The following is a 25,716-nucleotide window of genomic DNA, read 5'->3' on the forward strand; positions in this document are numbered from 1 at the left end:
TATAGTTCTAGTTTTGTAGACTGAAGTGTATAATATCTCTATAGACAAATGTCTATTGATAGTACATAGCGATTTGTTTGTAGACATTCTATAGACTTCAGTCTACAAAAATAGAACTGTATAACCCTATACACTTTTGTCTATAAACATTCTGCGGACATTTGTCTACAAACGGGAATATTCATTGATCTATAGACAGTCTATAGACTGAGACTTTTGATAGACTACTCGATAAAAAGTGTATGGCCATAAGTCTATAGACTGTCTATAGACAATCTATAGACTTCAGTCCGCAAAAGTAGAACTACAAGCTTATGCACATGTCTGTAGCCATGCTGCAAACAATTGCCTACAAACATGAATTTTCATTAATCTTTAGACAGTTTATAGACAGTATACCCTTATGAAAATGACTGTTGAAAAGTTGTTGGCATATTGTTGACGAATTGTTGACTCAATAGCCTTTCAACAATACCTCAACAATTATTGAAACCACAGGCAATAATTCAACAGTAAAGTTGTTGGGCAGTTCACAACAAAAAAGTTGTTGACTAAATTCTGTTGGTATATTGTTGAACAGTATTGAGTATTATTGAGCTATTGTTGAGCAGTTTTCAACAATAAAGTCGTTGACTAAATTCTCTTGATATATTGTTGAATAGTATTGAGTATTATTGAGCCATTGTTGAGTAGTTTCCAACAATAAAGTCGTTGACTAAATTCTGTTGATACATTGTTGAATCGTATTGAGTATTATTGAGCCAATATTGAGTAGTTTTCAACAATAAAGTCGTTGACTAAATTCTCTTGATATATTGTTGAATAGTTTGACTATTGAACCATTGTTGAGTAGTTTCCAACAATAAAGTCGTTGACTAAATGCTGTTAACTTATTGTTGAATAAAATTGAGTCACGAGCAATATTGAGTTTCGAAGTACATGTGAAAAACACACGCACATATGTATGTGTGCGTCTTTTGCACATATAGGTTGCTTTACTGATCACTTGATCACCATTGCATATATACAGGGTGTTGTTTCACGTTACTTGAACCATAAACGTATATACACGTGTTTCAGCTAACTTTACTCAGAGTTTAAAAATATGCCGATGCACCATAAGACGATGCGACCAAATGCATGTTGCTCACTCTTGTACGTGTCACGCTGTTCTTGTATTTTTCCTAAGTAGTTAATTAGTCAAGAAAATTAGCCATTCTGAAGGAACAAAGTTAGGCAAAAAATTCTAATTAGAAAGCGCTAGAGCACTTTGCAAAACGTCCTATTAGGCAATTTCTCACTTTCTATCTATTAAGTGTTAGTGTTTTTCAGCTTACTGCGGATGCCCGTGAAATAGAAAAAATATCACCTGACATATCCGCTTGCGCGCCGTGCTTGCAGCGCTCCCAAACGAGCATACCATCGAGCAGGGTGTGTTGCCGCTTAAAAAGCGACAGGGCAGTGACGAAGGCGTTGGCTGTGGTATTGACGCCAGCGACGTGCTTCCCTCGCTGCGGTTCATGATGGCGATAAGCAGACGGGTGTTCACACCGGTTAAATGGTATGTTTTCGTTTGTGCGCAGAAGGCTTAGGAGCAGTGCAATCACGACTCGCAGGCGGGCATATGTCACGTGGTGCTTTTTCTATTTCGCGAGCATCCGCAGTAAGCTGAAAAACAATAATACTTAACAGATAGAAAGACAGAAACTGTTTATTCGGACGTGTTGCGAACAGCTCTGCAACTTTCTAATTGGAATTTCTTTCCTAACTTCCTTGCTTCAGAAGTTGGTTAATTATGCTTGACTAATTAGCTAATTAAGCAAAAATACACAAATAGTGCGACACGCTACATACCAAAGGGAGCAACATGCATTTAGTCGCGTCGTCATAGAGTTTACACTCGGCCTAAAGTTAGCAGAAACACCCTGCATATATATATATATATATATATATATATATATATATATATATATATATGCAGTTTCAGAAGACAAACGTCCCTACAAGCAGTGACAAACAACCGATGATTGGACGCATCCTGCATTTCCATCGGCGTCCTTTATAAGGGGCCAGTGCCCTGGCTGTGTGTTAGGAAACGGCATTGCATGCCTCCATGTTAAATATGGTCAAGGTGGCGGAGAACGTTAACAAAATTCAAGTCTGGGGTTTGACGTGCCAAAACCACGCTTTGATTATGAGCCGCACCGTAGTAAGAAACGTCATATTTATTTTTGCCATCTGGGGTCCTTTAACCTGCACCGAACGCACAGTACACGGTCGTTTTTGCATTTCACCCCAATCGAAATGCAGCCGCCGCGGCCGGCATTAGATCCCAAGCACTCGGGTTGGTAGAGCAACAGCTCAGCCACTATGCCACCACGGTGGGTGCGGCGGAGAAAGGAGTGAACATCGTTTTTACAGAGTGCGTTTCGCTTACCCGTTAGCGCGCTATACAGAACGAAACGAAAAGCTTGGCCGATATGTACGACATGGTGCTCATATTTCACATGGAGGCCAAATTCTTTTCTGTGACCTAGACGGGGTGCTGGCGAATGTGTTCGGAATCTGCTCGGCCACCAAGCACAATCTGCGCTGCTATACGTTATCGGTGACAAATCGCACAGCGCAGGAGCACACGCACAAATGTTTAAAGAATGGGGCGACAGACCGCCCGCAGTTTGCCATGACGTCGAAATAAGAAGCACAAACAGCGACGTTTCTGTACTTTTCTGGTCAATAGTTCAGTTCGCATGGTTGCGGCACGCATTACTTTTTTTTTTTTAAATCCAAACGACGAAAACTGTGCGCGCACAAATTAGCGCGGCGTTTGTGACGTTTGAATTTGGCGCCTTTTCCAGCGCATGCCATTAGCTTCGGCCGGTGCACTGCGTTACTGCGCTAAAGAAAGTAGTTTATCAAAAAAGCGAAGCAAAAAACTTTTATACACTTGCAAATCGCAACAATTGTTCAGTAATAACATGAAATTACATAATTTGTTCTCCAATGGTACAATTTATGATAATATAAGCGTGTATTTGTATGAGTGTACATGTATGATTGCGCGTTTGCGCTGTTGATGCTTGGCGCATTCCGGCGAGTTCGTGCAAGCCGTTAGCTTGAGAGTTTCCTGCGTTGTCTGTGTTCTTTGTGTGCTTCGCTGTGACATCTTTGGAATATTCCTGCGTGTTGCTCGCTTTTTATGGACTTGTTGCCTCGAAGATCGCCATGATCGCCTCCGACTCAGCGACATCAAGGGTGAGTGAGTGTTTCGAATTCCCCTTGTTCGTCCATTGCGACGCGGTGAACGGAAGCGGGGAAATGATTTCAGCGCTTGTGCGTGTCTTCCGCGCGCCTCTTTTCTAGTTTTCATTCCTAGTACTATCCTTCCGTTGCGAGAATGGGTTGTACAGCACTAGATTTGTGGTAGATAACGCGGAGTTTTGTCCTGGGTTAACTTTACGCTTGTGTAGACGTAAGGCAGCTATGTGGTGCCACCTAAAACAGGGCATGTTGTACGCCATGATTTCTGATACGGTGTTCGAGCACCGATTGAGTTAGCCTTATTAATGAGCGCAAAACAATGCGACGTGAAACCATCCGATCTGTACTGTAATCGAAGATATTTCGTTTGCGCCACGCTAGTACAAGGCGTGTGAGCGAGCTTTCAGCAAAAGGGGGGGGGGGGGTGCGGTGGGATTGGCGAAAGTGTATTCTGTTGCGCTGTTCCCTTCAGGATCGAGTGACTCCGCGGTGCTTCAAGGCCACTATCTGACACGCCGTGCGGCCGATGTTCGCGCGATCGGAAAACACAGAGGAGGCTGCCGCGCAATGATAATAAAGAATTTCAAGGGTGTACATGCGATACGTGAGATACAATAGGGGTGATGCCACAGAGTGCTGCGAAATCATCGAGTTATACGCCTTGCCAACCGCGTGCGTTTTGTTTTCCCCCAGGTCGCGCGCATTCAACTTTATTTTTTCATCTCCGTTCGTCGCCATCGAGTGCTTCGCCCAAACGGCTTCGCGTAGGCGCTCTTTGCATTCACGGAAAGGCAGATTTCATGGCACTCCAGGTCCTACAACATTCAAAATAATGTAATTTCGTGAAATTGCAGCTTTTCGCACTTCAATAACTGATTTAACAATAGTTTTAAAATCACTAAAGGAACGAGATGCCTGGCATATCAGCGTTGTCGTCCCACTGTGTTTCGAGGCGGCATGTATACGTTATCGGCAACATAAACATCAATAATTAGCATTGTTTCTTGTGACCATAGAAGTAGCTAGTTATGTCGAAAAGCAATTTTTGCTTTGAATCAGAGCACTATAGAGTGAACAGATTGAAAGGGGAGCGCATCGTTGTGAACTAAATCACGACGCTTTGCCACAAGCTTGGAATAATGCTTTGTCGAAAGAGCAGTTCTGTGAAATTCTTTCTTTAAGAGTAAGCAAAACTTCAGTAGCATCAGGTAGACGGGGAGTAAAAGAATGTAACACTGGTTTTATATGAAGGAGCTGCCTTTAATATGTGGCCATAACAGTTAAGTAGATGCGTGGAAATAATGTTTAAAGTAACTAGAGGAATGTGAAATAAATTTTTTGACAAGCTCACACTGCCATTGGCAAGAGCGGCCACACTTTAGTGTATTCAATGACTAGTCATTTGTATCCGTCCATTTATGTCAGCCTAATGGTCCATGTAGCTCTTTTGATTGTCGCTTTTGCTGCATCGTGGCTTCACGTTTTAATAGTGACATCTTTTTTCAGATTCAAAATGAGCTGGGAGAGGCCCCAGCTGGAACGGTAAAAGTGAATTCTTTGGCCATCCATTCTGTAGCGTCACGATGATCAAATACAGTGATACCGTGAAAATGTATTGCAGGAAGCAGAAAAAACAACAACATTGCTGATGCAACTGCAACGCATTTGCTCCAGTGATCAATTGGTGCAGAGTGCCTTCATTAGGAGACATGGTGCCTTTAAGCACTCAGCTTAAAGACTTTGCAACTGCACCGGGACTGGGAGTGAATTTCATTGTCACTTGTGAACATATTAAACGCAGTATGTGCCTTTTTCAGTGTATATGCCTGATATGAGAGGGGCGTTCAGAAACTTAGTGTGGACATTAGTGGTCTGCATGAGTGCACATCTTTCTAGTTTTACCAGAACGAAGGTATTATGACCTATGTCATACAGCAGTGCACAGCTAGAGGTATCAAACCAGAACAGCAGCACCCTTTGAGAAAGTTGGCTGAAGAACGAGCAGCGATCGGGGCTTTCTGCATTTCAAGGGCCAAATTCCAAAAAGATTGATGCCGAGCTGGACGGTGTGAAGTGCCGGTCACCACATGCTGTAGCCAGCATGGCATTTTTAATCTCCTTGGCATTATGTCTCGTTAAGATACAGAAATTGCATCACTGCTCATAAAGAAATTGGAAATTGGGAGGTTGAGGGGAAGTGGAAGGGCTCCCCTCTGGAGCAGCCAGTGCATGCCCTTTGCTATACTGATAATCCTACCTTAATGAGAACCAGTGATGCATGTTAACCTATTACGCAGCCAAGTGCATTCCTTGTTTTGTATTAAGGGGACACTAATGACACCTTAAATGAATTTAAAATAAAGCATCGTCTTAAATAACTACTTCTGTAACTTTCTTGGTAGTTGTTTGATTATTAGAGAAAATAAAGCTCAAAGTTCAATTTTCTGCGTATCGCCCCAAAATCTTTGTGCTGACACCTCATTGTCACATCATGGATTCCAAGTATTTTTTCAAACTTGGGCTGTATTGGTTCTGTAAAAGTTCCTGACGCTTTTTATTTTGGTTTTTTGGAATACGATGAAGAACATCTTTATTTGTAAAAAAAATTGCTACACCTCAACAGACATCATCAAAATCCATGACGTCACAGCAAGCGGGTGTGGTAACTTCAAGGCAGCACTGCCACCAATCTTTCCTCTTGCTGCTTTTACAGTTTACTCAGCCTCTTGTCACGGTATGAGTGAATCTCTTGAATTGTAGGAAGGTCATGTGCAGATACATCTAAAATAATTTTTCTCTTTAGTGCTTTCATGCCGTAGTTGCTTAGGGGTGTTGGCACAGCTCCGCTAAGCACGAGGTCACAGGATCAAACAGCTGCATTTTGATGGAGGTGAAATACAAAACTGCCCAGGTACCTCGCAGCCTGATTTGGTAAAAATTAGTCCAGAGTTCCCCACTAAGGCGTGCCTAAACATCAGATTGTCGTTTTGCCACTTAAAACGCCAGAATTTAATTAATTTAATTTTGCTTTAGTGCTCCTTTAAGCTGTAGAATTCATGATCTTTGCAAAAACTCATGCTCAAAGTATTCTCCATAAAGATTAAATAAACAGTAGATATAAGTGTCTATTTATATTTTGAATTGTGGTGATACGTGACGACTATTAGAACGGTGGTACAACGAGACAGACAGAATTGTAATACAATGTATGACGGCACGATGATGCACATCGAGAAAATGACTGAGTTTCCCTTGAGGTCCCTGACATGGACATCAACTGACTGTCCACAAACTTCTGAGTTCACTCCGTGATCTTGTGCAGCCTGTGCTTTGCGAGTCGATTAATTTAATTGAGGTGGTGGTTGGTACATACTGTCCTTGCAGCTTATGTACATTTCATACAGTGGAGTGGAATCTCACATATTACTTTAGCACAGCAAGCTAACGTGACGTGTAGTGGTAATCTTAGTAATGATCGACAATCATGTCCCTCTTTGAGATCCTAATGCTGCTTGCCAACACAAGCAGCAGCAGTTGCCCAAGATAGCGGGAAGGAGATTCATTGAAAAGTGGCATATGCCCAGGGTCGCATACCCAGTCACCCAAGCTGTTCCAACGGTTGATTTTGAACTCTTCCCTTAACATAGCAGCCCAATCTCCCCATTAGACCATGGACTACCTATTGACACAGATAGATGGGAAAATAGAGACAAACACCTGAAAATATGAAGTATCCTAAGAATGGTAATCACAATAAATAGTACTAGATGTGCATTAGCGCAAGCTCTTGGGCCAGTTGGTGCGTGATGAAATTGAAAAGGGGGGGGTACCAGCAAAACAAAGGACGCGCACACACGTAAAAGGCGTTAGACAGGGACGGACGCTGGTCCGTCCCAACGTCCGTCCCTGTCTAATGCCGTTTCCTTGTGTGCGTGTCATTTGTGTTTCGCTGGTACTCCCCTTTTTCAAGTACTAGATGTTTGGATACTTTGGTTTATTATTCTTGTTTGTGCTGGATTGTTTTTCTGAAACATGTGGCGTCCAGACAGCATAAAAAGGTTGTAAGAAGTCAAGTTTAGCAATCTAGATTTGCAACAGGTACTTTTGTAATTTATTTGCTGTAGGGCTGTTGTATGAATGTGCTTGAAAGGCTTAAAACTGTTTTGCTAACATTTACTTAAACATGCAGGTTCACATAGGTTGAAGGAGTGCACATTGAGAAGGTTATCCTGGCACAGTTTACCATGGCCTGCCATGGTGGACCAGGAAAGTTTGCAAGGGCCTTGCTTCACCATGTGTTCACAGAGGAGGAGCTCATGGGCCATTTAGGCTTTGGAAATAACACCAAGGGGCAAAAAAGGCTCTTGACCCCACCAGGGTCAGTGCTGTTATAGGCAAGTACCATATATCCTTCCTGGTTGCATTTTTACATTCACATTTTTTTTCTAAAATTATGAACTTGCCATTGGCATAACAAACGACTTTCAAGTAGCCCGTGTGTGCAGTTGTATGCGACAATAGCCTACTATTTGGAATGACTGTTCGTACGATCTTAAGTGCGTAATGCCGCCATACTCAAATGCTTCTAAAACTTAAAAGCTGCCTTCACTGCTGAAAGTTTTTAGTGGCTCCACCACATAAAATGAGCTGCATTTGCGCATTAGCAGTGTTACTTGGCTGTCATTGCAAGGAATAGTTGTCTGTGAAGCACGCTCCAAATCTATTGGCATGGAGGACATGTTTAGTTAGCCTGAAAATGTTATTCTAATACGCGAATTGCGGAGAAGGTATGCTCAAGTGTGGTTACTGCTCAGCTCGAGCAGGAGCATGTTCACCAAATTGCAGAAGTCAAAACAGCTCTCCAGGTTCTGAGATGTGAAACAGTAGTTTCACCAATTTTAACAGACCACATCGAATTAAGGTTGCTCCCATATTGAAGGAGGTCCATGTGATGCCAGACAGCAGCCTTTTAGCAGAGGGAACCTGAGTGGTGTGGCAATTTTCTTTTGGTTGTTTCAATCAAAGAAACAACAGGGACAGAGTTGCAAGCATTGCTGTCAACAGTACTACGTTTAGTGGGCGCTTACTCATTCTAAGCACTTAACCTATGACTCGTATTTATTAACGCACACTTTATCACTTTGTATTCTAAGATATGAAAAAAATATTTGTGTATTCTAAGATATGAAAAAAATATTTATGTGGCTTTTCCCCATATACTTCAATAAATTGAGAATAGGCTCTTGGGGCCTAATGTATAAAGCTTCTTGCAGACCATCGGACATGTCCACTACTCCCATTCTGAAATTGTTAGAATTGATTCCTGCTTCCTTACTTCACCTACCTGTTAACAGGGTTATTATGAACCATTGCCAAGTAGATTATGGGCTTAAATTAATCAAAAAGATGAATGGGCTTTTCTGTCGCTCTTGTTTAGCCCGTTGAGGATCACATTTTGGGGAGAAATATGCCTCTCCAATTTAGGAGTTATATATTTTTTGTGGTGCGCAAATGCTCAAAACTTTCGAATTGAATAGCGTCCTATTCAATTTAGTCTTTGAATGGTCACTATTTGTAAATGCGAGTATTCTAATATTTCGAAACACCAATAAAACATGAAATTTGAGCCAAAGTACGGTAAATTTTCACCTCCAATAACATAGTGTAGACATAAAACGTAACAACTTGTAATAGCAGACCAGGCTACGTTACTTCAGTAGCTGTACTTTAGAGGCTGTACAGCAATCATTTATGCTTACTGAAGAGTCCTGTGCATGTGAAGAAACTTTCTGCTGCTCCATTTGTGCTTTTAATAAACAGCTTTTCATAACATAACAATGACAGAAACTTGCTAACTTTAATAATACTAGGATGTGAGCCTCATCTTACATTAATTGTGATATCAGCTGTTCATTATTCAGAAACTATCCATTATTTGATTTGCTTCTAGCATTATTTGGTTCAGTCTCAAAAATCACTTTTCGCGCACCCTTAATATTTTTATTGCAGATTTAAGTTCTTCAGAGTGACATTCCGAGAAAATAAACTGGTAAATAATATTTTTAAATAACAATAAAGTGGCAATACCATTTCAGTATTTGCAGTTTTACATGTTTTATTTTTTTATGCAGGATAAAGCAGCATAATTTTTTTGTGTAATGAAACTTACAAAAAACTTGTGGCAACACTCCTAAATTACTGCAATGACAGACACCAAGGAGCTAGGTGAAAAATCAGTTTTGGAGAAACCCATGGAGCGACAGCACTATAAGAATATTTTCTAGAAGTCTCAGAAGGTTGCAGCACCTCCACAGGGATGCTAGGCAACACTTTGTTCTGACAAGGCAAATTTTTTTCAGAACGTTCCATCACAGCCACAGATGTACGGCAGTGAACCCTAAAAGGGTTAAAGAAGTCAGTCCTATCGCATATGGCTCTTAAAAGACGGCATTTCTTCGTCTCTCACATTCTGCATGTGTCATGCTAAGCAGCTTGGTGCACTACACGGAATCCTCATTAGAACAGTAATTCAGTCGTCGAGGCAGAAAACATACTTCACTGTAAGCAGTGTCTTCTTTAATGTAGAAAGTCTTAAGTCATTGTAAGGCAAGAAGTACATTCCGATTGCATGTGAACTCAGGAAACCTAACATCAAATGAAGCTACACTCAGTTGTAGTGACATGACAGTATTGTATTTGGAGCATGGAAAAGCACAGTGAAGTGCAGCAAATTTTAATTATGAAAGTTACAAGAAATAATTTTAGTTGTCAGTTCAGGTTTATTTATGAACGACATGAATTTGTTTCACCATTTCGTTTCTCAGCAAGCAAAGCTCACATCTTTGACGTAGGATATTCATAAAGTTATTTTGCTGCAGTGTTTTGTTCCTCTTTGCCCTTTCCTGCATTTGACACTTAGTGGAGTCCTGTGCCGCACTGAATAAATTTAAATGGTCATGCTGTAAAGCTGTACCCGTGGAAAGTTGAACTAAAGCAACACAAATACATAAATCAATTTCGTTATAACGAGGGCAGATTGCATGCCATTCTTTTGCATGTGGAAGTTGCTTTTTAAAACTTGTTCTGGCTTCTTGTTTTTGCAGGCTTCACGTGTCGCAAATTGCCTGGTTCCAACATGTCCTATGTAAAGAACTGTGGCCTCGCTTCTCGCATGGGACCAATAACCTCTCAAGAGCCCAAGTTGGACAGCTCAAACCAAAACACAAGTGTTGTGCTTTTGTAACTCTCGACATTTTTATGTTCTGTGTTAGTCTCCTGAAGGGCCCAATTTGGATTTCTCAAATGAGCTTACAAATGTTGTGCCTTTCTATGCCTTCACATGTTTATGTTAATTTTATTTATGTTAATTATGCTAGTCTCCTGAGAAGTCCACATTTGATTGCTCAATCCAGAATACAAGTGCTGTGCTTTGTTATAGTTCACTACATTTTTATGTTAGTTTTTGATATGGTTCTAGTAAGGAAAGTGTTTCCTTATTAATATATTTTTTAAGTATCTTAAGCCATTTCATGCCAAACCATCCAATTTTGTCAAGAACTGTTCCATTATGGCAAACCATTTCAAGTTTGCTTGATTTTGAGTAGGTACAATGAGAAAATTTGCTTTCGTACATACACTTGAGTCATTCCAGGGCAACCAACCAAAGTTTTTTTGACCATCACAGATATAGTTGAAGCTCCAAACTCTTGCTCCCCATTTATTTTCCTTCGCAAAAATTTTTATGAACTTTGGCAAAAATTTATTGTTCTTGCCCAGCTAAGCTAGAAGGCACTGATACACGTTTCTTCTGAAAGGGAAATTGTATGATCCAAATATTCAGATGGTGTTCATGTCAAGAGACTGAAGTGGTGTGAGTGCCAAAATTTGCAAAGTTTGAATTTTCTTCTAACGTAGGGAAATACAGAAGGCACAAAATAAATATAAAATCAGACTGGTTGACTTGGGCTAGCTGCAAAATATTTCAAGCCTTGGAGGTTCAGTTGATCAGCTAAAAAACTGTAAAGTTCAAATTTTTTGCAAAAAGCTTCGTGTTGAAGGTAAAAATATTAGCTTTGGTGGTTGGCACAAAAGTATATGTCGCCCATCGTTACAGAGCCCTACATGCCTGCTATACATGTGACAAGTAACAAAAAGGTATTATTGTTTAAGTGCGATAAATTATTTTTTATAATGTTGATTTGTGGATCACACATACAGCATGAATATAGCATAAATATATGAAGCCATGTCATCTAGTAAGGAAATATTGTTAATATAATTAGCCACAAGAACTATTCAACAAACTGACTGCCTTTTTTATCATTGCGAAGGCAGGTGACGTCTAGCGCTGCAGCTGCAGTCTCAATTCGTATTTTTTTAACATGAACGCAAGAAGTGGTTGCCAATGGTGTCTGACCACATCAGACTAAACATGGCACATATGACTTTTATAGATGAGCATGTTCCGGCTCTGAAACAGTGGTAGCAAACAACACCACAAGAATTTGTTCGTACTCATGTAGGTTTTCAGTCCTAATTATGAAGGTGTTTTCTACTTGCATCGTCATTGGGCTTCAGGGAGCAGGGCACAAAGTGTCCTGCTCCCTCTATGTTGCATTGCACTGCGACGTGCCCTTTAAAATGCTTTGTATAAACAATATCAGCGCTCTTTCTGGATTTACTGTCTACATAATAGCTGATATTTCTTTTTGTAAACTGCACGAACCATATCTTTTAGCACTGCAGAATTCCCTCACGTATTTAATACGTACGAGGTCTGTTAGAAAAGTATTTGACCTTTTTTTGCGAACACCTGATGAATATGTAACAAGTGCGTTTTCATCAGCCGCCCTTGAACCTTTGTGCGCATGCACGAATTTTTTCCTGCCTGCCAATAGCATGACTTGCTGGGACGCAGCATTTGAATGAGGTAGTACACAGTGCTCTCGTCGGTTTTTTATTGCAAGGAAAATGGCGGAGTGACTGGAGCAGTGCTACTGCATCAAATTTTGCCAGAAACTGGGCGACAGCCAAGTGGAAACCATTTCGAAGATTCAGACTGCTTTTGGTGACTATGCTATGAGCAGCACACAGATTAAGGAGTGGTACAACCAGTTTAAAGACGGCCACGCATCGGTGGAGAGCGAGCCACGCTCCAGTCGGCCATCAACATGCCGAAATGACCAGGTCATTGCCGAAGTGAACCCCGTGGTGATGCGGGACTGTCGTGTGACTATCCAAGAAATTGTGGAAGAGGTGGGCATCAGTGCATTTTATCCACATTCCATTATCACTGAAGATTTGGCCATGAAGAGAGTTGCACCGAAATTCGTTCCCAAACTGCTCATGGTGGAGCTAAAGCAACTTCGTGTTGAAGTCTCACAGACAGACATGCTGGATTCCACAAACAGTGACCCCAACTTCATGAACACCATAATCACTGGTGACAAGTCTTGGGGGTATGTTTACGACCCAGAAACCAAATCCCAGTCTTTACAGTGGAAGCATTCCACGTCACCAACCAAAGACCGCTAAGTGCGCATCAACGTTAAAGTGTTGCTGACTGCTTTCTTTGACTCCCGCAGTGTGGTACACCACGGGTACGCACCACAGGGTCAAACAATCACTAAAGACTACTACAGGGATGTCCTCCATGGCATATGTGATGCTGTGTGGCGCAAGATACCGAAGTTGTCAACAGGAAATTGGCGCATCCATGACGACAATGCTTTTCTCGCACTTGATTCAGACTTTTTTGGCGAATAACCAGACTCCTGTAGTTCGACAGGCTCCTTACTCTCCTGATGTGGCCGCCTGCGACTTCTGGCTGTTTCCCAAAATCAAGAGGCCATTGAAAGAATCGCGATTTCAGACAAGAGAAGACATTATGACTGCAACGACAGCTGAGCTAAACTCCGTTCGGAAAGAGGCCTTCTCGGAATGCTTCTAACAATGGCAGCACTGCTGGGAGAAGTGACTGGAGTCCCAAGGAGACTACTTTGAGGGTGATTAGGTTTGCAACGCTCCAGTTATGCCAGTTTTTTTTTTTCTTCAGCCAAAGGTCAGATACTTTTCTAACAGACCTCGTATTGATAGTTTATGTGCAATGGCTGTATGGTTTACCTGGCCCACACCAAACACAAGCCTCGTTGCGTTAGAGCATGTGGCCCTTGGCAATAAAATGCAGACCCTAACACCGCTTCTCTGTCATCTGTGTGGAGACAAAGCCAGCTTTGTCGTGTGCATTCCCAGCCGGCAAGCTGTGCGCACATCCGAGAAAAGTCGGTGCTGACAAAATTTCAAAAAAGAATTTCTCGCATTTAAAAGTAATGCCTTCTTTAACTTCACACATGCATAGCAGACATGTAGAGCTATCCAATAATGTATCACATATGTATTGGCCAACTACGAAAGCTGTTTTTTCCTTCAACATGAAGCTTCTTGCAAAAGATTAGAATTTGTTTTTTTTTTACAGGCGATCAGCTGAACCTTCAAAGCTGCACATATTTTTTTGCTATGCTATGTCACTTGGGCTACCATTCTGTATTTAAGTTCTGTGAATTTTTCGTTACGAAAAAAAATCTTAACGGATTGCAATTTGACTCATTTTTGCCGGTGCCAAAAGCAATTGAAGTGTTCAAATATTTGAAAAATTGGCTATTTTGGCAGTTGCATCACTTCACCGTATTTCCACGCACACCATTTGAAGGCCTCGATCAATACAATGTGCATTTGAAAAAGAATGTTGATTGATGTCCTCTAGCTCAGCTGAGCAGGAGAACTAAACTGTCACCAAAATGCTACAAAATATCTGGCAAAAATTAATAAAAGTGGGTAACGAGTTTTGAATTCTAGTAAACACATGGCAATGTTTCAGCTATATGTGTGGTGTCAAAAAAACACTGGTCGATTCGGCATGGAATCGCACACCTGCAAGTGCATCTGTGCCATTGTTAGAGTTCAGTAAAAACTGCATTTTACATAGCTTTGTAAACATGGTTTATTGCTATCTAAAATACATGAGTAAAAATTAATAGGTATAAGTCGGCTTAAATTTAAAATGCAACAAAAAATCTCCGGTAATGGCAATGATGTGCCTTTTATGTTTGCATGAAACCATATCTTTTTCTGAATTCCTTCGTTATTTTTTTGTGACAGTGAATAAAATTGAACTCACAAAAGGAGTAACTTTGTTTTATTCCAGCACATCACTAATATTTTTTTTTCATATAAAAATCTGAAGTAGTTAATATGAATAAGTCGCTTGATATGGAATGACCTGCGCAGGAACGTTATCATGGCAGAAAACGCAACTGTATCATGCAACAGCAATGCAGCATAATAAACTGCTCCCATAAGCATCACTTATTGTGATTGCCATATTTCAGAAGTATGCAAGGTTTACTGAAATTGGCACACACCATTCAACCAACAAATAAGGATTGTACAGTGGTCCTTTTTCAGTTTTACAGATTTTTTTGAAGTTGTCTGTGCCAGGTAGCATAATTTTTGTTCTTGAGCTGGATTATTCAGAGGTGGACATTACTAGCACAAGAAATGGAAACATTAAACTGATTCTCATAAATTTATTAATTCACTTAAACATCACGGCACATATTTCAGTTTGCAAATTGTAGCCAGTGAGGTTGAAAGACATATTCACTTGAAATTAATTTCCAGGATGACACCAGTTGCGAGATTTTTTCATAAATGTGAGAGAAATACATAAGCATTCCGGTTACTTTTGTGCTTCAATGCATAACAGTGCGTTTTGTTAACAAAAAAGTGCTACAGCAGTGCATTTCTACAGCCAGTTTGATGGCATGTGTCTCGTTACTGGTGTCATTCTGGAAGTTCGTTCTTAGTGCATACACCTTGTAAGATTACCATCTACAATTCGTAAAAACTTTATTAGGAACTGAGTTTTTCTTAATCAGCTGACTATGGTGTCTTGATTTCTCATGCAAGTAATGTTTGGCACTCTGTATCTAGAATTTTGTTAGCTGCAACAGTCCGTGTTTAATAAATTCCATGAAACTTAAAGATAACCACCCTGCATATCAGGTCTCATTTGAGTGCTGTAGGCTCAAGCAAATCGTGCCATGGTAATAGTACCACTGGCTCCCTAATAGAGAAAGCAAGTACCTTTTTTGAGTGTTCTTATTGACAGTCATGTCAGTCTGCTTCTACATTTATTTATTTAGGTATTTATTTTTTTAATTTATTTCTTTTGGGAAATGTGTTTTACTTGAGGGCCACACATACTACACCTTCAGTATTCAATTTTGTTATGGTGTCAAGCTGCAGGAAGTTTGTACTGTACAATAGTTTTTAAGAAGTTTCTGATGTTTTCAAACTACAAATGGTTGTACATTTACACAGATGTTTGGTTACAAATAAACAGTTCACCTAGAAAAATGGTTTTTGTCTGCATCAGTTCAGCACTCTTGGTTTTGTGGAGGACCATTCACTCTGACAATTGAAAAAAGTGGCATAACAGTACTGCTAGCAGTTTTGCAATATGTTTTATTACAGGCAATCTAGGAGCATGTTTTGAGCCCAGGGTGACAGAGGCCTGCGATACAAAACGGCTGTATTTAAATTTTATCCCTATCCTCTCACAGCAAACATACCAACGTGACATCAAAGGTAATTATATGCAACATAGCTCAGCAGTATTTTAAGGTAAGTGCAGGTTTAAACTGCTAAATACCCAGTGGGGCATAAAGGGATTTCAACATAATTTGTGTTGATGTTCAACAGATCTGCAACAATTCTTCCATGGGCTTTCAATATTGACGAACAACAGATTTCAACAATACGTCAATGGGCTTTCAATTTTGATGCTGAACACATCTTCAACAATGCTTCAATGGGCTTTCAACATTGACAAACAACACATTTCAACAATACCTCAATGGGCTTTCAATTTTGAGCTTCAACAATGCTTCAATGGGCTTTCAACATTGACAAACAACACATTTCAACAATACGTCAATTGAGTTTCAACATTGACAAACAACACATCTTCAACAATGCTTCAATGGGTTTTCAGCATTGAAGTACACCATAGTTTCAACGATATGCCAATGATCTTTCAAATTGAGAGGCCACAATGATGTTTTGAGTGAATGTCGCGGGCCAATTATCAACACTTGTCAACAATTTCCTCAATGATGTTTCAACAATTCCTCGATGATCTTTCAAGGGCATTTGTTGACGTTGAACAATGATACGTCAATAACCTTTCAACAATTTTTTTTGTAAGGGTATAAACAGTCTATAGACTCAGACTTTTTATAGAGTAGTCTATAAAAAGTGTATGACCATAAGTCTATAGACTGTCTATAGATTAGTCTAAAGAAATCTCTATAGACAGTGTATAGACTTCAAAGACAAATGTCCATAGGCTTTCTATAAAAAAGTTTTTCTAAGGGATAGACCCTCTTCGCGGAGCCGCTTACTCCGGTGAACGGAGATGGCGCTTTCGGCAGCGCCAGCTGTTGCCTCACCGAAAGCGCACGAATACGAGACCATTACAGCTTCTTCCCTCCTTGTGTGGAATCAGCTGCTGGAAATACAACGGGGTGTTCGCTGACACACTGTGTTCCATTCACACTGCAAAATGTGGAGCGGTAGATGGAAGACTTGTGCCGTAGTCGGCTGAAAAAAATAGTGACTGGCGTCATAACAAATGGAGTGAATCTGTTTGACCAAGTACATGGACTGCTGCTACATAAAGGCTGCCTGTGTTTCCCGCCGTCCGAAATGTATGGCTTTGCCCAAGGATGCAGAAATTCACTCATTCGCCAGCATTGTATTGCTAACTTCCAAAGAAAGGACTTCAACCACGGAATGTCGGGCAGAGTGAGTGTCGTTCCTCACAAAGTGACAAAAGGAGTAGCACCGCTTCCTGACTACGTAAGTTTCACGCACGTTATCTGTTAGCATCCACCCAAACTCACACGCAAACATACGCCCACTCTGTCGCCAACTAATCAAACTTATGCTAATGGGCGCATATTTGAATCAATGCGCCGAAGCATTGATGACAGCGACCATACCCACAACACCGGAATGTTCCAAGTTCAACGCTTCGAGGCGATCCACACAGTAAGCGAGTTTCTTGCGATAATACGTCTTTCGTAAAAGATATTAGAAATTACAGAACATCTACGTTCCAAGCAATGTACGTAGAAAGAACAAATCTATCACAACGAACCATATCCGCGAGCGATAAGGCTTAAAATATACGATCAGATAGTGACCGCACCGAGAAACTTTACGGAGTTAGAAACGTGAGAAGCTGCTGCTTTAAAGTATTTGCCAAATAAAGACCAACAATTAATACACTGATTCTGATTTAATTCCTAAGCAATAAGTTTGGACGGTTTGAAGTTAATTTATAACACTGCTTTTATTCCAAGCATACACTGCATACACTGCTCGAGCCGTTCTCACAAGGCGTAATGAGCTCAGAAAGCACTTACATGTCCTCTGAAGCTGTGGCCAAAGATTTGTGTTATTCACCCAGTCACCGACCCTGATATCCGCCGAAATAGAAATTTGCTGAACCGCACCGGGTGTCATGCACATTCTTTGCAAACAAGAAGGCAGCTGTGGCAAACAGTGGACGCGTCGCCACATGATTCAGCGTGGCTGCGCCAACGGGATTTTTGCGAAACTCGTCTATATATACCTTTACCCCTAGCTATGCTTGTAAAGGATCCAGTCCCGTAGATCTCTTTCCTTCTTTTTTTATTGCGATAGAAATTACATAGACAATCTAGGCCGATTTCCGTCATCGGCGTCGCAGTGATGTTCCGTATAAACTGTTCGTGCGATAAGAGTGGGGAAAAATCAGGCTGGTGAACAAGCAACTCGCAAGTACGGCGTGGATTCGAGGAACACTCGAGGAGGCATGTTGGTACAATTCGCGGAAGGGAATAAACTGCGAATAATGGACACCTTCTTCAGGAAGCGTTGGAGCAAAAAGTTGGCCTAGAAAAGCCCTAATGGTGAGAAAAGAAATGAAATTGATTTCATATTTTCTATCAATCCCAGCATAGTGCAGGACGTAGATGTGTAAGGTAGGGTAAAGTGCAGTGATCATAGGTTATTGAGGGCTAGGATTCACATCAATTTGAAGAGAGAAAGGGTAAAATTGGTCAAGAAGAAACAGGCCAACTTAGACGGAGTAAGGGTAAAAGCAGTCAGGTTGGCACTTTCAAACAAATTTGGAGCCCCAGGACAGAGCTGAAGATGACATAGAGGCAATGCATGAAACCATAACTAGGCTGGCTTCAGACGCACCAATTGAATTGGGAGGTAAGGCCCCAAGGCAGTCAGTAGGTAAGCTCTCACAAGTAACAAACGACCTAATAAAGAAACGACAAAGAACAAAAGTGTCAAACTCAGGAAAGAAGATAGAATTCGCGGAATTGTCAAAACTAATAAACAAGGAGGAAATAAGGGATATTGAAAATTATAACTTGAGAAAGACGGAGGAAGCAGTAAAATATGGACGCAGCCTGAAAACTGTCAGAAGGAAACTAGGCATCGGACAAACCAAGATGTATGCACTGAAAGATAGACAGGGTAATATCATCAGCAATCTCGAAGATACAGCATAGGCAGCGGTTGAATTCTATACTGACCTGTACAGTACTCAAAGCAGCCACGAAAGCTCCATTCAAAGTAGTAGTGAACAAGTTAGAGAGGCTCCTTCTATAACTAGCGATGAAGTTAGAAGGGCCTTGCAAGACATGAAATGGCTAAAAGAGGCAGAAGATGGACTACCAGTCCATTTAATCAAAGATGGTGGAGATATAATGCTTGAAAACCTGGCGGTCTTTTATACGAACTGCTTATGAACTTCAAGGGTCCCAGTGAACTGGAAGAATGCCAACATTATACTAATCGACAAAAGTGGAGACGTTATGAATTGAAAAAACAATAGGCGCATTAGCTTACTTTCAATATCATATAAAATATGCCCTTAGATAATTTCCAATAGATTGAGTAGAACACTGTACTCTAGTCAACCAAGGGAACAGGCAAGTTTCAGGAATCGATACTCTACAATGAATAACATCCATGTCATCAATCAGGTAATAGAGAAATCAGCAGAGTACAGTCAGCCTCTCTATATGGCTTTCATAGATTACGAAAAGTGATTTCATTCAGTCGAGATAACAGCAGTCATAGAGGCATTACGTAGGCAAGCAGTGCAGGACTGTTACGTAGATATCTTGGAAAGTATCTGCAGAGATTCCACAGCTACCTTAATTCTCCACAAGAAAAGTACGAAGATACCTATACAGAAAAGGGAGAGACAAGAAGACACAATCTCTGCAATGCTATTCACCGCATGTTCGGAAGAAGTACTTAAGCTATTAAACTGGGAAGGCATAGGAGTAACGATCAGTGGCGAATATCTCAGCAACCTTAGATTTGCAGATGACATTGTCCTGTTCAGCAACACAGGACACGAGTTACAACAAAGGATTGAGGACCTGAACAGGGAGAGTATGAGAGTGATGTTGAATAATAATATTCAGAAGACAAAGATAATAATCAATAGCCGGGCAAGGGAACAAGAGTTCGGGATCATCAGTCAGCCTCTACAGTCTGTGAAGAAGTACGTTTACCTACGCGAATTACTCACAAGGGACTCTGATCGCGAGAAGGAAATTTACACAAGAATAAAAATGCATTGGATAGAATTGGCTAAACATTGTCAGATCCTGACTGGAAGCATACCACTACAATTAAACAGAAAGGTGTGCAACCAATGCATTCTACCGGTGCTGATATATGGGGCTGAAGCTTGGAGACTGAAAAAGAAGCTTGAAAGTAAGTTAACAAATGCGCACAGAGTGATGGAACGAAGAATGCTAGGCGTAAGACAGGAAGAGAGTGGTGTGGGTCAGAGAGAAACAGGGGTAGCCGATGTTTTTATTGACATTAGGAGAAAAAAATGGAGCTGGGCATATCATGTAATGCGTAGGTTGGATAACCGGTGGCCCTTAGGGTTGAGAAAATGGGTGCCAAGAGAAGAGAAGCGCAGTCAAGGAGTGTAGAAGAACAGGTGGGGTGATGAAATTAAGAATTCCGCAGGCGCTAGTTTGAATCGGTTGGCGCAGGACAGGGGTAATTGGAGATCGCAGGAAGAGGCCATCGTCCGTCAGTGGACATAAAGTACACTGTTGATGATTATGATGATGATGACTCACAGTATGAAAAACAGAAAAAGTGCGACGCAGGACGAGTCAGTAAAGAGCACAGGACAGAGCGCTTGATTTACACACTACAAATGATTGATTTAACGTGTCGAAAGGTATTAGACCCCACTACACCGTGCCTTATTCATCAAAAGGCCAGCTATATTTTGGGCATGGCGTCTTCATATGCCTTCGGGTTGCTGGGACGAACTTCAATGATCGATACCTTGCACGGGTAATTGACAGGGTTGAAAACATATTAGAAACTTGTTTAGATAATCAGCATTAATGGATTCTGCTGGATTTTTTTCACCACGCCAGCGCTGTGACAGCGAGAGCTCGCGGTGACCGAGCGAAATGGGATCATGCTTGCCTGAGAGCGGACAACATGATTTGGAATTCAATTAGTTAGTGAATGTTCGACGCAATATATACGGTCGATGAACTTATGAACCTTACTTCATGTAGCTCTCTATACAACGCTATCCCTATGTGTACTTCGCCTTTCCCGTGAGACTAAGACATCTCGTCTTCTTTGATACTATGCAGTGACAATAGTTATGCAGGCCCATCACCGCCCAACGATTGTCGCAGTTACTTGAAGGTAAAAATAGTCAAGAATGGCGTGACGACATCGAATAAAGATTTACGTTTGTACATGCGTGTAATTTGGCAGTAAAAGCTTATCAAAACAAGCTGATGAACTTTGGAGGCCTTAGTAGGCGCACTGACCTTGTAATTCAAGAGAACGACACTACAGACGACTTAATCAATAGAGCTGTTAATGACCTGACCAAGTGTGTTCTATCGAAGTAACGAACAGAATCGGACGAAAGCAACGTGGAAAATTGCGGCCGGTAAAGGTAGGATTCCTGGTCCACCTATGAAAGTCACAGGTACTGCAATGTTGTACAAAGCTAAAATATTAAGATGTTTCTACAGTAGAGGATTACTCTGAGAGTACATGGAATATCAGAAAGAATTCTCGGGACAACATATCTCAATAACGCAAGTGAGTCAGAAATGATCATTTATTCCATGATATACGAACGTGAAGGAGGAAGTCCTTGCCCCTAATTTTTGAGACAGATTACGGCTGTAAACGATTCCTAATATCAATTTCCAGCCTTGGACCCTTCTTGGACCGGCCCAGACTTATTTGCCCGCAGCCCCGCGGCACAGCGCTGCTGTCAGTTGTTGAAAATGGCGGTTGTGTTTCACACGACCGCGGCTAGAGTGTACTAGAATACGGTTCAGTGGGACGAGCGGCTGGGGGCGGTGCATGCTTTGCAGTGAGGCGCGCGACTACGGAAACTACTGTGGCGGCGCTGCAATCGAAATTGATTAGGCCGCATCAAAGTTGCGCCGTTGGAAACTGCTGACGATTCTGCTTGGCGGCGTCGTTCGTACTGTTTCGCGTGCTGCTGCTTACGATCAGATGGCTCAAATGGTATTCATTATTGGATATGACATGTGTTTATGCATTACGAAAAGATGCCTTTCTTTCCCTTCTTCATTTCACTTTATTTATTCTTAATGCTCTCGGTGACTGCACGTGTTGCGGCCGCAGTGTCGGCTTTCATTCTACTATGTTATTGTAGCGTTCCCTTTGGAGAACAAATATTGTTCTTGTTATTCGAGCAGCATGCATCTCCCATGGGTATTTTAGCGCATGTAGTTTTTCATCAGTACGTCTTGCGTAACGCATACGAAAAACACATGCAAGCTTCCTGCTTGCCGCTTCAAACAAATAAAACATATCGGCCCCATCCGGTGCCCTGTACTCAGACTTACGGGAAGTACTCTTGCAGAAAAAAAAAGACTGCAGTGCAACATTCAACTCGTGTTTCCGTCTTCCTAGCGTAACAGAACGTGGAGTATTTGGCATGGGTTCTTTTATTGCAATCCGCACTGTTTGGTTCGTAAGCCGTGTGAAATTTTTTGTCCAGTCCATGCTTAAAAACCACGACCAAACAAAACTCAGTGCCATTCCAAGCTGTGAAGAAGGATGACCAGCGAAGTTGTGTATGTGGGCCTCTAAATGGCGAAATGCACCTCCGCCGCGTCTCTTTCCACATGCGGACACGATAGTGGGGTAAGTAGGCCTTAACACCTTCGCTGTAAAAATAAAAATAAAATAAATCGGCGCGATCGCCTAATTAGTGGCTGCATGCTGGAAATGGCGTTGCGCTGTTGAACTCTAGCTCAGGGGTTCAAACTAGGCCGCGGAATTCCAGGGAACGAAATGAAAAAACACTCGCGTATTTCTGTTTAGGTGCACGTTACAGAACCCCAGGTGGTGAGAACTGAACAGGGTGCCTCATTAGCATATCGCCAGCTGTAAAACGCTAGAATATGTTTAGTTTAAAACCAAAAACAAAAAAGGAAGGTAGCTGCGACCATTGGCTTTTTTTCTAGGGGTGTAAGTGAAAGACATTATTCTCTGGTCTGATTTCTTAGAAAAACACATTACGCTTATCTTATAATTCATACCTAAATATAATGCCATTCCCAATTGTACGTCCGCTAAACTAAGCAGCCTCTGTATTATAAGCGGCTGCTTTCGGTTATCCGGTGCACCATAACAAGGATAATAACGCAGCATTCAAAGGAGCGGCATGCCTCAAATACACGTAGAGATATTTGTAGATCTGCTGTGTTTGTTGAAGAAGATAAGTGCGGTACCACATTGGACACCCAGTTTTTATGGGTTGCCGTCGTGCAGACATGGTGAAACTGTCAAAAAATGTTTTCTTTGCCTGAACCAAATTTGCAGCTTTACAGGCTGTTCCAAAACGGGGCTGTTATATTGAATGACAGGAGTTTGTTGAGCAGAACTGATTAGCACCCGTGTATTAATTCTCTCGGGAACTGGTGCGCCTCTTCGCAGCTGATACGCCTGGACTCGAGCAGCACAGTCATTCGGAATAAGAGTCCGCACTTGCATCGATCCCTCACCTTCGAGATTTCAAAAGTGCTATTATTCGATGCATTCTAATGAAAACGATTATTCAATATTTTTAACCCTTTGAGGGTCAATTTTTTTTTTGCCAGATGCGACCGCCCAGGGTCGATTTTCTTATTGAAGATTCCAATTCTTCTTAAGGAGGGAGTTATTTCGAAAAACATTTTCCGTAATTTTTCTAGGGTGACTGTAGAATGAGAAAAAAATATTTTGCGTTGGTATATATGCACTCTTCATTCATGAATAACAACAATAAAAAAGGAAATAAACCTTTAAGAATTGAAAATTGTATCGATTGTTGTACTTGAAGCCTTTGAAAATGCGCACACTAGAATATTTCGCAAGACCCAAATGTTCCTGCTCTTACACTAATATGCACATCCATAGCGTAATCGAACTTTGTAGGTGCGCGCACTCAAGAGAACTGTGTGATTGTGTGCCCGTCAAAAAAGCAAAATGTGTGAGAAACTTCCGCTTATCTTCATCTTATCGCCAACCAGAGGCAATTAGGTTTCACGGGTCTCAAAAAAAGAAAGAAATATGCAGAGGCTTAGCTTGCCTAAGCCTAGTGGATTGCGAAAGCAATCTTCTGTTCAGGTTGTAGAGTTCCATACTGCTCATCGAACGTGTAGATGCAGTCTCGTCGCCATTTGAAGCATCCATAAGGCTTGCTGTCGAACGATCAAGTGTCGCAAAAGTCGCGTCAGCGTCGAGAGCATGCATGATACTAGTAGATACACCGAGATCCAGAGATGTTGAACGCATTCGCTTGCTGCAGAATATGCACGCCGTTTAGCTAAACGTTGTTCCTGCTCTTCATCCGTTTCTTCCGCACGCCACCGCTTCTTAGCTGCAGCACATCGTTGCAGCTTCACCCTTAAACACATCATCCGACATACCGTGGAGGATTCGCTGGAACGACTGCGACGAACCGAGTTGGGGGGCCCCTTTTCCACAGCTGGCATGACGTCACGTAGAGCGAGCGCCTCCCCCACGGCAGCGCCGCGTGGAGGATTCACTGGGACGATCGCGACGAGTCGAGTTGGGGGGAGGGGGGGTGCTTTTCCACAGCTGGCATGACGTCACGTACAGCGAGCGCCCCTCGCGGCAGCGGCACGCAGCTGCAGCATGGAGGATTCGCTGGGACGATCGCGACGAGCCGAGTTGGGGCCCCGCTTTTCCACAGCTGGTATGACGTCACACATAGGTCACGCTAAAGGTCAATGGTGGATTCTCCGGGACGACGGCCAAGAGCGGAAACCTCGAGCAGTATTGCTTTCACAATAAAAATGCAACGGAAACGCATGCACGGCGCCATCCTTCCTATGCACACCTCTGTGAGCACTAAACGAACGAGAATCAAGCGGTCGCCTTTTGAGCGATTAGTAATGAGATAGCCATCAGTTTCGCAAGCGCAAGAAGCCGAAACCGCCCACGGAACAAAACCCAAGCCGCTGCCAGCCCACGCGTGCGCCAATGCGCGAGCGGTAGTATATAGACGCGCAGGGAGCAAACTAGCGCTAAAACAAACCATGCAACGAAAAGTCTGAGAGGGAGGCGCGCGGAAAACATCCCCTGTGTCCCCACATAGTGGCAGCACATGCCAGAAAAGAAAAAAAATTAGGAAATTCATGCGCTTTTTAAATGTACAGATGGCGCCGTAAGTATACGGCATCGACCACTTTGGAGTTCATTCGCGGTGCCGTATATTTACGTCATTGACCGTCAAAGTGTTAATAGTTAATTCTGAAGTCGAATACGATTTGTATGGCAAATACCTTTCGATTAGACTATATGTTTCTACTTCCCTTCGCCTGCTGGCACGTTGAGGGAGATCGCCAGACAAGCCACGCAGCTGCATTTTGTAAAAACTTCCCGGTCTCCTGAATTCAGTCTGAGTACATAGGCAATATCTTGTCCCTAACACCGTTGTTCACATTAACGTTCAATAATTGCCTTGATTCCTGTTCTCTGAAAGTGGATTGGTTCACGTTGGGCTGGTGCAGCTTTTAAAAGAAACACGCTTTTTACGGTCAGTAGTTCTCACTTTATCAATCAGTGTAGTTAGAATATTTGATGATTGGTCTTTTACATACATGTTGTGGATATATATGTGTATGTACCCTTAGATTTACCTAGAATGCATTAGATGCATTGGTCATCTGCATGCATTCGCGCCACGGAGCTAATAAACCTGGTTTTTTCACTATGATGTTGTTTTGCAATAGACCACGCATTTTTTATGCTCACGCCTTTCGAATGCAATAT

The 25,716-nt window shown here is 41.8% G+C and overlaps 1 long non-coding RNA gene across 1 annotated transcript; it reads left to right on the forward strand.

The window, feature by feature from the left end:
• The first annotated feature begins 3,099 nt into the window (after positions 1-3,099).
• On the forward strand, positions 3,100-7,581 carry LOC126524403 (uncharacterized). Its single transcript, XR_007597939.3, has 3 exons — positions 3,100-3,255; positions 4,768-4,803; positions 7,451-7,581. It is a non-coding gene; the product is annotated as an uncharacterized lncRNA (long non-coding RNA).
• Positions 7,582-25,716: the final 18,135 nt, after the last annotated feature.

The sequence above is a fragment of the Dermacentor andersoni genome, chromosome 3 (genome assembly GCF_023375885.2).
Source record: "Dermacentor andersoni chromosome 3, qqDerAnde1_hic_scaffold, whole genome shotgun sequence".
NCBI classification, from domain to species: domain Eukaryota; kingdom Metazoa; phylum Arthropoda; class Arachnida; order Ixodida; family Ixodidae; genus Dermacentor; species Dermacentor andersoni.